General features: G+C 30.5%; 1 long non-coding RNA gene across 1 annotated transcript; it reads right to left on the bottom strand.

Moving 5' to 3' along the window:
* Window positions 1–3,964: 3,964 nt before the first annotated feature.
* On the bottom strand, window positions 3,965–5,399 carry LOC107846598. The gene is made up of 2 exons (XR_001667187.2): window positions 5,241–5,399; window positions 3,965–4,677 (listed from the first exon to the last, which is right to left on the bottom strand). It is a non-coding gene; the product is annotated as an uncharacterized LOC107846598 (long non-coding RNA).
* Window positions 5,400–18,032: the final 12,633 nt, after the last annotated feature.

The raw sequence follows: 18,032 nt of genomic DNA on the forward strand, positions 1-18,032 counted from the left end.
ACCTCCTTAATAAAAATCTTGATTCCGCCACTGAATTACAAGGTGTTTCTTTCGCAAGCATTGAATTTTTGACTAATTACCTATCTTTTATACTGACATACGTATCGAATAACTCTTGCTTATCTTTCTCTTTCGATATATATTTTCTTTTTTATGATGATAGTGATCGGACCAACTTGTATACATCTTAATTTTTTCTAGGTACTTGATTTTTTTTTTATTTAATATGGCATATAGCCATAATAAAAAAAAAAATCTTTTATAAACTATTTAAATAAATTATTAAAACTTAATAAGAATTGAGCGAATTAGATTATGACTCATTTATCACCCAATCTTAGCGTTACACGTTTCATTCATGTATTAAAACAATTCATTTTGACTCGTTTAAATTTGAGTAAAGCATCTAGCACCTTCCTGAATTATGAACAAATTTGCTACGACACACTCCAATTTTACAAGGGTCCATTACCCCTGAACTCAATTTTAGCGTATTTTTGCCACCATTTTTAGCTGACGTGACCACCTTTGATGTGGGCCCCATTTTTATGTAATAAAAGTGTCATGTCAGCACAAAAGGGTAACAAAAGTACGCTAAAATTGAGTTCAGGAGGTAATAAGACCCATGTGAAGTTGGAGTGTGTCGTAGCAACTTTGACTATAGTTCGAGAGGGTACTGAATGCTTATCTCTTTAAATTTAATTGAGTAAAATGCACTGTTTCCATCCTGAACTATAAACGAAATTGTTGAGACACGCCCGAACTTAAGGAGGATCCTATTACCCCCTTGGGCTAATTAAAACCTATTTTTTGGCAACTTTAGTGCCTACGTGGCACATCAGTGAATCGACACACTGAAGGTCCACGTAGGCACTAAGGTTGCCAAAAATACAGTTTTAATTAGTCCAGGAGGGTAATAGGACCCTCCTAAAGTTCGAATGTGTCTCAACAATTCCGTGTATAGTTTAGGATGGAAATGCTGTATTTTTTTTATTTAATTCATCCTGCTCATTTGACACCGCTCGATCGATAGTAACCATTGCAATTAAGATTACAAAATTGCAATTTTAGGGAAGGTGAAATAAATGGGGCTTTGCATGTGTATGAGTTAAATAAGGGGTGTGAAAAAGGTGAAGAGAGTTAAATTCAAGAATTGAATAAGGGAACATGGAAGGAGGAGGATATGCCTAATTTGGGAAAGGCAATAAAATAGGTCACTTAGTACAAAAATTGTTCAAAATAGACCAAAAAGGAAACTACCAAAAAAAAAAAAAGCATTCAGTATTTCCGAATTATGAACAAAGTTGCTACGACAAACTCCAACTTTACGGTAGTCCTATTACGCTCCTGAACTCAATTTCAGCGTATTTTTCTCACCCTTTTGTGTCGACGTGACATCTTTATTACAAAAAAAATGGGGTTCACGTCAAAGGTGTCACGTCAGCTAAAAAGGCCGACAAAAATATGTTGAAATTTAGTTCAGGGGGTAATAGGACCCCCGTGAAGTTAGAGTGTGTCGTAGCAAATTTGGTCATAGTTCGAGGGGGGGAAGGGGGGAGGGTACTAAATGCTTTACTCCCAAAAAAATAAATGGAATAAACAACAATAACAGACTCGGTATAGCTCCACAAAGTGGTGTACGAAAAATGATAGAATATACGCAGACTTATATTTACCTCAGAGGTAAGATAGAGAGACTATTTTCGACAGACCCTCGATTCACGACAGAAACAATTTGTAAAAAGATGTAATGGAAGTACAAGAGACACTAGATAGTAACCAAAACAGCAGACAATAGCAGCAGAACAGTATTACAATAAAGAAATACTATACATGAACTACACAAAGTAATATATAGTAGCAGAAATCGAAGGATAAAAAACTACGAGCTTAGTCGTACAAAAATAAAATAAATGAAATGGTTAATATCACTATGTGATCTTCTGATACTCTCTCTGTTCTAGTTTATGTGATGATATTTAATTTGATTTTACACAAAGTTTAAAAAGAATAAGAAGTTGAAACTTCTGATTTTAAATATGTCAAATTTGGGCATCTACAAATCATCTCATCAAGAGTATAAAATAGATGTTTTAAAATTAAATTATTATCAAATATAGAGATGTATCATTTTTTATTTTTTTTTTTAAAAACTACAGTCTAATATTCACAAATTTATTACGATTATTAATTGTTTCATCACTTTATTACCTACATGTTGTGCTATGTTATGTTATGTTGTGTTATGTTATGTTATGTTATGTTATGTTGTGATACTACTTTATATTTGACGATAATATGACTCTATAAACATATTTCTATATTATGGAGGGACAAAAATTACGCATTTTAACTAATTGAAGGTTAAATATAATGAATCACGTACCACATGGATCAAAATAAAAACTTACCATTAAATGAAGGACCAAAAAATATTATTTCCTAAAAACAAAAATTATATATTATAATATATTTTCCAATAAAATATAAAGGAAGGTTTAATTGAATGTGGTAAATAGAAGATGAACACAAACATTTAATTTGTATTTATCATATGACGTAATGGACTCATTATTCTCAACTGTCTCAATTACTATTTGCATTTATTTGATTTTATTAATTGTTCTCTCAATCAAATATATATTATATGAAATATAATTGCTACCCTCTTATTTTTCAATGCTCTAACTACCCAACCTCAATCCATTTTAATTTACCAAAATTACCCTTTTTTTCGAGTAAAGTTATTGTCATGTGACCAGAAGATCACGGATTCAAGCTGCGTGAAAATAATCTCTTACAAAAATATAGGGTCAGATTGTGTAAAAATACCTTTGTGGTTCAACCATTCCCTGAACCCCACGCATATCGCAAACTTTAGTGCACAGAGCTGCCCGTTTACCCTTTTTGATGATGAATCATATTCTCCGTCTCAAAATACTTGTTACCTTATTAAACATATTTTTCTCAAAATACTAGTTATGTTTTAAAAAATACAAGACAAAATTAATTTATTTCTTCTTATTTTACTTTTAATAATAATTGTTCTTGAAAACTCTAAAAACATGAAACATACATAAAGTAATATTCAATGAAAAAAAAATTATATCTTAGGGTAAAAAAAGATATAATAGTCAAATATTTCTCTTTGATTTATTTTTTTAAAGGATGTATCGATAAAAAATCTCGATAAATATTTTGAGACGAGGAGAGCAACAAACATCTTTGACCTAATTAATTAAAACATCACATGCATACACATCGTATTGTATCATCACATTGATTATTTGGATTTATAACAATATTGACGTTGAACTACTTTCTAGATTACCATTAAGTTATCTGATATTCGTTTTGGGATCTGACCTTTGCGTAAGAATAATAGGAAAAAGCGCTTGCTTTAACTAATTTTTTCATTTTTGGAGTTTGAACCCTAAACTTTCGATTAAGGTACCATCCCACCCTAACTTTTGGTGGTATACATAATTCATCTTACTCGAATCGTTGTTTGCGGTTGAAATTTGAACCTTGGACTTCATCGTGTATTGTCTTTTTCATATTTATACTGAAACATTCTTCGACAAAATTAGGGTTGGTCCCCGAGTCTAGGGTGCCATGCAATCTATTTAGGTCTATTTGTCTATAACGAAATGAGATACACAAGGAACTCTGCGCGAACACGCCTAAGTGGTTTATCTGTTCAGTCAATTCTTGATGCGATTTATTTCCGAGGATCTGACACGAGCGCAACCATCGTAATGTCCTTTTGCATAGTTGGTATCTACTTTGTTTCACCAAAGAGAGTAGCAAAACCTATATATTGTCTTCTATGCTAAATAGAGAAAAATAGGTTTAAACTGACATTTTTATTTAAAATTGACTAATCAAGATCAACTGACAATGCCAACGTGTCATGCTCTGATTGGACAAGAACACAAAAAGTCATTTCAAATAAATGGATAAATTTACCTAATATAATATTTTTTTTTTTTTTCTTTTCATAAGAAAATGTGGGCACTTCTAGTTGGCCCATTTACATAGTTTCTTCTGCATAAGATGTAACATTCCTTAAAACTCACTAAACCCCACACCTTTACTACTACTACTACTTTTTCCTACAAAAGGGACCAACAAAAACATAAATTAAAAAAATAAAAATATTATTAAAATTTAACAAAGAAAAATAGTACTATTTAAGCTCCAAATTTCCCATTTTTCTAATTTTCATCATGTATCCAAAAAAATGGAGCTCAAGTAGTACTATTTTATAGTAACTTTCTTGATTTTTTTTTTCATGAACCTAAGTGAACCTCCTCCTATTGTTGGATTCATGAATAACATCAAGCAAACAAGTGCTTTTGCATTTAGGGCAACTTGAATCACCCTCAGCTAACATGACATACATCAAGCACCTAGGACACCCCACAAGTACCATAGGTGGTACTTCTGGGGTGTTTGCATGGTGGCGCTGCTGACGTGATGGGGAATCTTCTGACGAAACACATGAGCTTGTTGGTGATGATGTCAATGACCTGTTTGGTGATTGATCAATGTGGTGCTGGTGCTGATGGTGATGGTTGTGATGGTTCGTAACCCTAGGTGGTGATAAATTCAACCTCAAATCAAGTTTTGGACCACTTCCATTCCTCCTACTCATGTTTTGTAATTTGATTGATCCTGAAATCAAATGACACAAAAAAGAAACATAAGAAATTTTTTAACAAACAAGATCAAGAAAAGTGGCGCAGCCAGGCATTTTAGTAAGTTATGTCAAAATAGGAAAGTACTATATACATATCAAGAACAGTGGCACAGCCAGGAAATTTTACTTATAAGTTGTGTCAAAATATAAGAAAGTCTATAACACGTGTAAAAGATAAAAGGGAGTTAACATATAGTATTTACACATAAAACTAAAATCTTCACCTAGCTAAACAATGTAATTTTCGACTAAGGGGTGCTAATTGACACCCCTTGGCATAATTGGCTCTGCCACTAATCAAGAATCATTACTCTTTTGTTTCAACACAAGAAAAAGAAAAAAGGATTTTTCTACGCCCCTTTCTCATGTAGATGACAAATAAAACACATGATTTAGCAGAGGGTGATATCAGTTGAACACACTTTTTCGCCGATTACTCTATGTATATATAATTTTGAACATTCTCAGCGAAAATCCTGACTTCGCCGATGTTCCTCTGTATGATAATATTTGACAAGATTTGTTAGTAGTACTTTACCTTTAAAGAGTTTCTTGTGAACCAACAACAATAGCTCCACAATGGAAAATGAAAATTTGAAGAATTTGTTGATGATGATTATGAATTTGGACTTGTAAAAGCCATTATATATAGGGGGAAGTTTAGAGGGTAGAAATGGTATTGCATTTAAAAGTTAATTAAATTACAGGGTCGTGGGGTGGGGTGGGGTGGTGGGGGGGGGGGGTGGGGGTGTAAGAGAAAAAAGATAGAAGAGTCTTAAATTGGAATTTAATTGAATTAAAGAAGGAACAGTACAATAGATAGTTGTAAATAGAGGGGCAGAAAATGTATTAATTGTTGGAAAAATCCCAAGAAAATTTGCAGTAAAAGGAAAATTGAAGTAAATATTGCAATTAAAACTAATTAGTGCATGCAGTGTAAAGGGTGGGGTGGGGGTTGGGGGTGGTGGGGGTGGGGGTTGGTTGGGGGCAGAAGCGGAGTCAGAATTTTTATTGAGGGGGTCAGACGTAAATATACCAACGAGCCGAAGGAGGTTCAATATCTACTATATATGCATAAAAAATATTTTAAACCATGTAAAAATAGTATAAAAATAGTATAATTTTTTATCGAACCAAAGGTGGCTGGTGGGGGTGGGGGTGGTTGGGGTCAGTAGCGGAGCCAGAATTTTTATTGAGGGGGTCCAGAAGTAAATATACCAACGAGCCGAAGGGATTCAAATCTACTATATATGCATAAACAATATTTTTAACGATGTAAAAATAAAATAATTTTTTGTTGAACGAGATTCGGATAAATTACCTGGATCAAAGGTGGCTCCGCCACTGGTTGGGGGTAGGGGGTGGGGGTTAGAGGTTTTTAATTCATTGCTTAAGGGAGTCGGTGTGTGAAAGGTGTATATAGCCTTTACTACTGTGTGTTTGTGTGTGTAAAACCTATACATACAACACGCATATATACATCACGTGCACTTTAACTTGACCTCATCTGACATTTTCGTCCGTCAATTTTGGGTGTGTACAAGTCGACATTTATACTCTTGTATAAAGTTGTACAAGTAGACACACACGTCCTCAGTGGCGGAGCCAGAATTTTCACTAAGAGGGTTCATAAGTGAACATACGAACTAACCGAAGAGGTTATATATATATATATAGACACACACACACACTCACATAACGTGCACTTTAACTTGACCTCATCTGACATTTTTGTCCGCCAATTTTCAGTGAGTACAAGTCGACATTTATTATCTTATATAAAGTTGAACAAGTAGACACATACGTCCTGAGTGGTGGAGCCAGAACTTTCACTAAGGGGATTTATAAATAAACATACGAACTAATCGAAGGGGATTCAATATCTACTATATATATATATATATATAATATAATTTTCCATCGAATTTCAAGGGTAGCTCCAACCCTACACGTCTTACATGCCAATTTATTGCCATGTAGATGCCCCGGACTCGTGATTTCACCTATTCAACTTTATACAAGTTTAACTGTCTGCTTAAACGTACTCAAAGTTGGAGGACATAGACGTCGGCTCAGGTCAAGTTACTTATATATTATACATCTATAATATGTATATAATATTTAATTACACATGTATAAACATTTAAGAAAAAACCATTGTAGCCTTTAAAGCTCAAAACTTAATTTTCTAACAAATCCAACTACATCCATATTAATTTCAATAGCTATCTATAATAAATTCATGAGTTATTTATGATGGGCTTTTGTATATATAGTTAAGGAAATGAATGAGTTATTTGCACTTTTGACCAAATTTTGTGATGGTTTTTCATTTATGTCCCTCATGATGAATGTAATTTTTATTTATTTTTGCAGTGTATAAATTTATATTTTCACATTATAATATTTCATAAGTTGTATCACTACGTGACTTTATTTTGTAAAGAATCTATGATTTACTTGACGTAAATTCGACCGCTAGAGGGTAAAATTAAAGATCAGCTCATTTAAAAAAAAAACGTGTAATTTTTAAATATTATAGACATTTGATAAAAAATTAATAATTTATTTGTAAAATTTAACAATATATGAACATATATTTAGATTTGAGTTTAACATTATTCGAAAAAGTAATTCTGAAAGGGCTATATTTGCACAACTTTTAGAAATATTAACAAAATGTAAATTATGGTCTAAAATGGGCCATTTGTGTAAATCATAATATCTGGATATTTAGTTAACATCAATTGTATAAAATTTACTAAAAAATATACACAGATTAATAATTACTTTGTTATAAAAAGAAGAAAAATAAAAAGATAGATTTTTTTTAAAAAAAAATGGACTTTCAATAATAACAGTTTTAAATTTATGAAAATAATTTTTATGTCACCTACTTATTACTAGCATTATTAAACATAAATATATCGGTCCAACTTAATTTTCAAGTTAAGTATTGAATTCTATTTATTGCAGCTTAATATATTTGTTGAACTTATAATATTTGTGTTTACATAATTTGATTATGAATTAATACAAATTAGCTGTCAATTTTAATGAAAATCAATTGACTTATAGCAAATCCATTAATGTAAGATATGTGTTAAATAAATAGATTTTTATTAGGATATCATGGCTAAGTAATTGCATGCCACTTGATTTTTTAATTATTAAAATGAAATAATAGTTTGATTGTGATGCAAATATTAGGTGCGGATTTGTATTTTTATTTTATCGAGTGGTGATAAATTTCATCGATACTTGTTTGACCTGTTTAGTATTAACTCATATTCAACTTGTCTATTTAAAATATGGATAAGTGAATTAACTCATTTTTAACTCATTTTTAACTCATAATAAAATAGATTGAAAATAGTTTACTTCTGTTTCTCATCAATACTTATTTGACTTGTCTGTTATTAACTCATAGTCAACTTGCTTATTTAGAATAATATGAATAAATGAATTAACTCATTTTTAACTCATAATAAAACAGATTGAAAAATACTTTTTTCAACGAGTGGTAACAAGTTTCAGTACTGATACTTGTTTGACTTGTTAGATATTAACTCGTATTCAACTTGCCTCATAAAAATATGGATAAATGAATTAACTCTTTTTTAACTCATAACAAAATAGATTGAAAATGATTTACTTCTGTTTCTCATCGATACTTATTTGACTTGTTTGTTATTAACTCATATTCAACTTGCTTATTTAGAATAATATGAATAAATGAATTAACTCATAATAAAACAGATTTAAAAATACATTTTTCAACGAATGGTAACAAGTTTCAGTACTGATACTTGTTTTACTTGTTTGATATTAACTTGTATTCAACTTGCCTCGTAAAAATATGGATAAATGAATTAACTCTTTTTTAACTCATAACAAAATAGATTGAAAATGATTTACTTTTGTTTCATCGAGTGGTCACCATTATTTCTTGTTCGACTTGTCTGTTATTAACTCGTATTCAACTTGCCTAGTAAGAATATGGATAAATGAGTTAACTTCCTTTTAACTCATAATAAAATAGATTGAAAATAATTTACTTTTATTTGGGTAACAAATCTCACTAATAGTTGTTTGACTTGTTGTTCGTTATTAACTCGGATTCAACTTGCCTATTTAGAATATGAATAATTGAATTAACTTGTTTTTACCTCATAATAAAATAGATTGAAAATTATTTACTTTTATTTGACCAAGTGATGACAAATCTCACTGACACTTATTTGACTTATCCGTTATTAACTCGAATTCAATTTACCTATATAGAATATGGATAATTGAATAACTCATTTTTAACTAATATAATTAAATAGATTAAAAATAATTTACTTTTGTTTCATCGAGTGACAAATTTTGTCAATACTTATTTAACTTGTCCATTATTAACTCGTATTCAACTTGCCTATTTAGATTATGGATAAATGAATTAACTTTTTTTTACCTCATAATAAAATAAATTAAAAATTATTTATTTTTATTTGACCAAATTATGACAAATCTCATTAACACTTATTTGACTTATCCGTTATTAACTCGAATTCAATTTGCTTATTCAAAATATGAATAATTGAATTAACTTGTTTTTAACTCGAATTCAATTTGCTTATTCAAAATATGAATAATTGAATTAACTTGTTTTTAACTCTGAATAACATAAATTGAAAATGGTTAAATAAAAATAATCAAAATTAAACCTTATGATTTTTTTTTCCGGCGGGGGGGCAGGGGGGGGGGAGTGTGTGTGTTGTAGTTATAATTGTATATATTAATTATGTCATTTATGCACATAGTCAAGTATGACTAAATTTTCAGAAGCTCAAGATTCTAAATGAAATTAATTGTCATGACAAAAGCATTAAGTTTTTCCCCACCTAAAATTTTAATTTATCACCTTATGTTAAAATCATCTAGAAATTTAAGTGATGATATTTTACGTAAGAATTTTATCACCTTATGTTAAAATCATCTAGAAATTTAAGTGATGATATTTTACGTAAGAACTTTATCACCTTATGTTAAAATCATCTAGAAATTCAAGTGATGATATTTTACGTAAGAATTATTGAGGTGAGGTGATTAGGTAGAATTTGATGCAATTTTAGCTCACTGAAAATACAACCTTCGATAAGAGGGCGTAGAGGATCGAGAATTAGGGTGGAAAATTAGTTAGTAGGTAATAGGTAGTCGGACGTATTTCATTCCGTTTTCCAGAGTACTAATATTATTCTTATGATGATTTTCTTTATTTTCAGATTTCTATGATTACCTATAACTTCAGTATCTTGTTATCTTGTTGTTGTTTCTAGTTGATTTTACTACTCCAACCCCCCCCCCCCCCAAACCCAAGTCGGTGGATCAGAGATGTCTTCCATCGATCGCCCGTCAGCTTGTATTTTAATGAGGGATAAGGTGGCCAAGCTATCTGTGTCTTTTACCTTTAGTAATAAAAAAAAAAGTAAGATAAAAAATAGCCAACACATGATTCTCGAAATTGAAAAAAAAAATTGGGTCCAAACCCACAAATGAATAGAAACCGAAGTACTTTTCAAAATATCAGGGATTCGAATCCGTCTCCATCTGCAAGGTCATAAGTTCCTTCCTTACTAGTACACCTACTAGACCCATACTCATTACAAATGTGTTCACTAGACATCTGACTCCCCCCTCTTATTCGTGAAAGCTTCGCGGGAACTACTTTCTTGGTTGTTCGTTTACTCTAGAGTCTATGTCAGAAAAAAAAACTCTTTATATTTTCAACTACATGTGTTCTACCTTCTCCAGACTCTATCAATAAAATTACACCAAATTTATTGTTATTGTATATCATCAAATTGTTTTTTTTTTTTATCCATTTTCTAATTTCTAATTACTCAACTCATGTATGTCTTCACAACTTATGGATTTTTATCAATAAATATATAGGAGAATATATACAAGTTGTATTAAAAGCTAGTGGGAGTTGGGAGCTAAATAGTGCAATTAACATCTCTATTGGAAATGTATACAAGTAATGTTAAAGCTTACGCAATTGATAGTCAAACAACAAATTGATAGAGAAATCAAATAACAACTTTAGAAGTAAAGTTGAATAAAAATTCATCAAATAACTTTAGAAATTTAAAAATTATTTGTCATAGAAAGTCAAATAAAAGGAGATTATTGTTGGTCTGTAAGAAAATAGGTATCAAAATTTCTCTTATTTTTTTAAATTTCTATTTAAAAGGCAGGGATAACTGGTAAAGTTGTTGTCATGTGATCGGGAGGTCACGAGTTCTAGTCTTGAAAACAGCCTCTGGCAGAAATGCAAGGTAAAGCTGCGTAAGGTACACCCTTGTGGTGGGGCCCTTCACCGGATATTCATAGTGAGAGTTTTAGTGCACCGGGTTGTCCTTTGTTCTATGGAGTGGAGTGTTGACCAGTTTAGAACTCCCACATCCAAAATTTGAAGGTGGCGGAGATGAAAATGTTACGAGGGATGTGTGGCCTTACCAGGAAAGATAGAGTTAGAAATGAGACTACTCAAGAGAGGGTGAGAGTGGCTTCAGTGGAGGACAAGATGCGGGAAGTGAGGTTACGTTGGTTCGGGCATGTGATGAGGAGGTACTCAAATGCTCCGGTTCAAAGGTGTGAGAGGTTGATTATGGATGATTTTCGGACGAGTAGAGGTAGGCCGAAGAAATATTGAAGGAAAGTGATTAAGAATGATATGGAGCAGTTACAACTTACGGAGGACATGACCCTTGATAGGAAGGCGTGGAGGATGAGGATTAGGGTAGAGGGTTACTGGGTAGGAGTTCGTACGTAACAATAGAGATGAGCGCTTTGTCTGCATCTGGAGTTTCTTGTTCGTGTTGTTTTTGGTGATGGCTATGATTTCGAATAGATAGTTCTATAGTAGTCTCTTGTGGTTGTCTTGTTTTCCTCTCATTTTGTTGTGTGCTTTTATATTTTTTATGTGTTATTATACTGTTATCTGTCTTGTGTCGGGGGTCTATCAAAAACAGCCCGCTCTACTTCATCCAATGTAGTGATCTAGACTGCGTACACATTATCCTTCCAGACCCCCACTACGTGAAAATGCACTGATTATATTATTATTGTTGTTAAAAGGTGGAAATAAGGACATTGAAGTTTTAATACTTGAACATATATATTGTTAATTTGTAATTCACATGAAGTTTTGACGATTGACAAATAAAAGTCTACTTGTTAATTAATGGTCTAAATAATTAATTGAAATATATTATTTATTTGAGTTTGATAATTTGTATTGTTGATTAAATATGGATCATGTGTTGAGCCAATTTTCATAAGATGGTTCTTATTTTATATGTTATTATGCATTTGGAACCCTTGCGCACTTGTTCTCCGAACTATTTGAAATGGATCAAAAATATTTATTATTGATTTTTTAGCTCGAAAATCTAGATGCTCAAAAATACCCTCCCTCGAACAGACTTCCATGCACCAAGCATATCACCTGTGTAAAAAAAGTCACCTGAACACTCCACATCATCGCCCACGTGTAAAATCCCCGTTTTAAATCCCTCAGCCCATCAACCTAATTTATAACCCGATCCGATCCAAGAGGCAAAACTATTAGATGACAAGGAGGAGATCTCTAATTTGTAAAAGCATTTGCAATAGAACAACAACAACAACAATAATAATAATAATTTTTTTAAAAAAGAGAGATGAATAATATTAGAGGACGAAAATAGTTTATGAAAGTTGAAGTAACTTGATCAAATAAAAGTATTTTCCTTGATGATATTTAACTTTTATTGGTTAAAATATAGTTGCTTGGAGAAATAAAAAGTAAAAGATAGTTGTATTATCTAGTCTAAAAATTGAATTTACAAAATGGCTAAAGAAATTTGAATTTTTTTTTTGAATATCAAAAAAGATTTAATATTCATTTGGTTCAACATTAAATCGATTTTGTGAATAACAAATTAATGTGGCTGTGAGGGTTGAAAAAATATATATAATATGATAACAAATATCTATGCATCAACATGAAATTATACGATTTTTTTTTATTTGTCTCACATTATAAAATTTAAGAATCATAAAAATATATATATATATATATATATATATATATATATATATATATTTGTGAAAAAAGTCTGTTTAAAATAAGTCATAGACATCTGCATCATGAAGTCGTTTGTATACAGTGTCCTAGACCATCCATTCTTGTCAAGTTATTTCGAGTTTATCGTATTTTCATCCCTTATGTTAGGAGGCCGTAATATTTTCTTATGCTACAACCATATTCAAGTTGATAATTTAAGATACATTGCTTCCCAAACCCACATATGGCGGACGGGGCGCGGGGGCAAGCTATCAATTTAAGTATTTCATGACGCTTTTCATGTCGGGGTTCGTTAGTCTGTGTGCGCGTCGGGGTACAAGGGAGAGGCACGCTTGCAGGGGTTCGAAGCACCTCGCCCACGCGACCTCCGTAGTGTTTAAACATGTTCACGGGTCGTTCTGCTCTGCAGGTTTCAACAATGATTCTTCCGCAAGTTCACCTACGAAAACCTTGTTACTGAAGGATAATTCATTCTTAATTAATGCAAAGATTAAAAACTCTTATAACTCACTCTAATAAATTTATGTGAACATCCGTAAGTCATAAGAGTTTGTAGGATAGGAGAGTTACTACTTCATAAATGTACATTCATTCAAATAACGATTAAATGTAACTTGATGAAGAAACATTTAGAAGTCTTGAAAGTTAATAGCCTTTATGACTGTAATTAGTTCAAGAGTAATGTTACATTACGTACATTAGCTCTTTGTGTATTCTTTCGCTCTTTTGATGGATGAAACGTGAATGATTACCTATTTAAGGAACATCATTTGAGAACTAAAGTAGAAGAAAAAATAGGAAATAAAATACTCTCCCCCCTTCATCAATTCTGTACCGTAATCTTGGCTTCCTATTCTTTGACAATTTTGGGCAATTGGTTTGGGCAACCTCCAAACTTCCAGTACGAGTGCGCGTGTTTGGAAGTAGCTGTGGAACCTTGGGGAGCGACCGGCTAGAAAGATTTGCACCGGAGTCGGGCCAAAATCGCTTTCAAGGCAGTGGCTTGCCACGACACAGTATTTGTGACAACTCTCTTACTATCATTAATTTCATGTCCATATCAATATTGTAGTATTTTTTCCAACAGTTACGACTTCTCCTTTCTTTAAATGATAAGCCTCAACGGAATTCTCGCGACGTCGCGGGCAGCGAACTGCTCACGCTTCTGCAATGCGAACATTTCACTGGATCATTCAATCGGTAGGAGCGAGAGGCGGCGTGTACAAAGAACAGTGACGTAGTCAACACGAGTTGTATAACACCACCACCCCCACCACCCCTCAAGTCAGATTAAACAATTATCATAGTGTTGATCCAAAAAATAAAAATAATTATAATCTGTTGTCAAAATTGGAGGACAATTTTTCTTATAGAAATATTCTCACATTGGAAACGTGTATATTTATTCAAAACCAATATTTATTTTCAGTAGTCAAATAATAATAATAATAATAATTATGATCCATGTTCATATGTCAAATATTGTTGCTCGAGATGCAATGTTTGTAACCATATTTACAATAAGCTTTTAATATTCTTTACTATTAATAGATTTCACAAGAAAAAAATATGCTACTCTACTTAAAGTAAGGTTTTAATTTATTCATATTTGTATATATTTTTCTTTATTATTCTACTGGAAGGAAAATGTCAAATTAGTCAAATAATTTCTATATTTATCTATATCTATTCTAAAACTTATAATTCTTAGCTAAAATAGGAAATTACGGGTCAAAGTTAATTTTATTATTTCAATTTGGTTTCTATTGATGGACTAGAAGTTTTATAATATATTTAATTCTTCATTTCTACGAAATGAGTATGTCTCTTTGACATTATTGAACAATTAATATTATTGATGAAAAAAATTAAAACAAAGCAATCGGTTGGTTCACGGACAAAATTATTCTGAAATTTATATACGGTCATGAGATTATAATTTTTGGACTAGTTTATACGCTTTTCATTTTGAGTTCATTTTATTCGAAGGAAAATATATTTATTTTATTCGAAATTACGAGTTCATACATAAGTTTATTAATCTTACCTTATTTTTTTCTTAAATAACTAAGGTTAAATGATTAGTTGGTTATGTATATTTAGTATAGGTAAGTATTTACCCTGCATTAAGCATTTTCATAAAGTATTTAATTAACTTAAATTAATGTGCAAAACTTACATAACTTTACAATTCCATAAATTGGTATGACTTTATGATATTTTTATTCTACCTATTTTATTAAATTATATATAAATTCAATACAATAAAAATGACTATGTGTTTGTTCAATTGTTTACATAATTAGACGAGGAAGGGCATAGTAATCGATGAAATGCTTTGAAGAGTGGAAAATTTGCATAGATTCAGAGATTTTCAAATCGGATAACCGTTCGAATTACTCTATAGGCAGATAAGAGACAACCTGAATTATATGCATTTTGTCTATTTTGTTAAATTGTTAACAAATAGTCAAATATTGCCACATTCACATAATTTGACTATGTTGTTTAATTTAGTAAGATATTTTTAAATTCACAATTTCATTTTTAATCAAATCACTTCAAATGGTCTTAAAACTAAAATAAAGACTCCAAACACCAATACAAACAATCCTCAATCACCAATTTAGTCAAAAAAGGTAGTTCAATGCATTAAAATTTTCGCTATGTATGACGTTCAAGGAAGGACGGAATTATGAGGATCTATTCTAAGGGTCTATTATATACAGTCACGTGTTACATTTCTGCAAGGAGCTGTTTGCACGCTTGAACTGATGACCTCTTGAACAATACATGATAACAACTTTATCAGTTACGCGAAGAGTCTTATTCAATCACCAATTTAGTCAAATAATACAAAATCAAAAAGATTCATTTTGTATTCTTGTGCACTTCCTGAAGACCAACAATAAAATTTTTAGGATTTTTTTTTTTGAAAAATAATATAAACATATACTTTAGTATAACATATTTACACAAATCTCCATCCTTATAAAGTAACTATACAATTTTCAACTAACTATGTATCTCCGTTGGATGTATCGGGAGCTAATTATGTATCTCGACAGATTCAAAATCGAAAAAAATATATCGGAAGCTGATTATGTATTTTTACAAAGAAAAAATGTATCTTCATTGGATGTATCAAGAGCTGATTATATATCTTGACACACCCAAAATCAAAATTTTCAGTAATTATGCAAAATAATAAAAAAAAATTATAATTAAGTTTCAAACGGTCGGTATTTATGTTGTTTACATATTATTTTTTTGGATAAGGAGGATAATGTGTTCACGTGACAGTATGTCATTGGCACGTGATCTTAGACATAAATACTAATATTAACTATTAAACCATTAATGAAAAAAATTATTAAAATTATTATTAGTTCAGTTTGTAAGTTTTTATTTAATGTTAAGGCATTGAAGAACCTCATAGGAAAATGCAACCAAGACTTAATAATTACAGATGGGCTTGCTTTAAATTTTTCACATTTAATTAAAATATCACAAGAGATTTTCAGTACAATTTTTTACTATCTTTTCAATTTATAATTAACATTAATACCCATTAATAAATATTCAATTCATTTGAATTGAATTCTTGTTGGGTTAATTGGTTGGCACACAGACGTGCATTCGAGATTTAAAGTTTATGAATTTCAATAATTATATACGGTTTGTATTAAATTCATAACTGAGTTCACAATCACTACTAAAAAATCGAGAATTTCTGGTTGAAAAGATCAGAAATTCATCGAAATATATTATCGACGGGTTAAATTTTAACAGATTTTCAATTGAACACTCGTCAGAAATTCATGTTTTCTTAGCAGTGAATCAAATATTTATAGAAATTTAATATATTTGTTACTTATACGTTTATAATGTTTGAGAAAAAACTTCTCTAATAACGTGAACTCATAAGTTAAACTATAGATCATTAGATACGCCGTTGATTTCAAATGGGATCAAAAGTACACATTTCAATTCAATTGAAGATCAAATATGTATAATCTATTATTACAAGGACTAAATTCGTATATTATTAATCCTAGATATTAAATCGAAAGTACACATTTCAAAAGTACTGTTTTTTTTTTTCTAATTATAAGTACAAAATTTAAGTAAAAATTTCTAGATTTAAGAAAATTCATAAATTACAGTGCAAATCCGTCTCTGATTTCAAATGGGATCAAAAGTACACATATCAATATAATTGAAGATTAAATATGCCTAATCCAGTATTACAGGGACTAAATTCATAATTTACCAATAACCGAAAGATTAACAGTGTTATTAACCCTAAATATTTAACCGAAAGTATACATTTCAAAAGTAATAATTTTTTAAATATAAATACAAAATTTAAAGAAAAACTATTAGGTTTATGAGAATTCAATAATTACATTGCAGATTCGTCTACGATTTTAATAATTTAAATATTGAAGATTAAATATGTCTAATCCGTTATTACAAGAACTAAATTCATAATTTATCAATAACCGAAAGATCAAAAGTGTTATTAACCCTAGATATTTAACCGAAAATACACATTTTAAAAGTACTATTTTAAAATATAAATACAAAATTTAAGTAAAAAAACTTAGGTTTATGAGAATTCATAAATTACACTGCAGATCTGCCTCCAATTTTTACAATTTAATTGAAAATTAAATATGTCTAATCTGTTATTACAAGGACTAAATTCATAATTCATCAATAACCAAAAGATCAAAAGTATTATTAACCCTTGATATTTAACCGAAAGTACACATTTCAAAAGTACTATTTCTTAAATATAAATAAAAAAATTTAAGTTAAAACTTTCAGATTTACAAGAATTCATAAATTACACTGCAGATCTGCCTCTGATTTCAAATGGGATCAAAAGCACACATTTCAATTTAATTGAAGATTAAATATGTCTAATCCCCTATTACACAGACTAAATTCATAATTTATCAATAACCGAAAGATAAAAAATGTTATTAATCCTAGATATTTAACCGAAAGTACACATATCAATTTAATTGAAGATTAAATATGTCTAATCCGTTATTACAAGGACTAAATTCATAATTTACCAATAATCGAAAGATCAAAAGCGTTATTAACCCTAGAAATTTAATCGAAAGTACACATTTCAAAGGTATTATTTTTAAATATAAATACAAAATTTAAGTAAAAACTTCTAGGTTTACGAGAATT

The sequence above is a fragment of the Capsicum annuum genome, chromosome 8, assembly GCF_002878395.1.
Source record: "Capsicum annuum cultivar UCD-10X-F1 chromosome 8, UCD10Xv1.1, whole genome shotgun sequence".
Taxonomy (NCBI): Eukaryota; Viridiplantae; Streptophyta; class Magnoliopsida; order Solanales; family Solanaceae; genus Capsicum; species Capsicum annuum.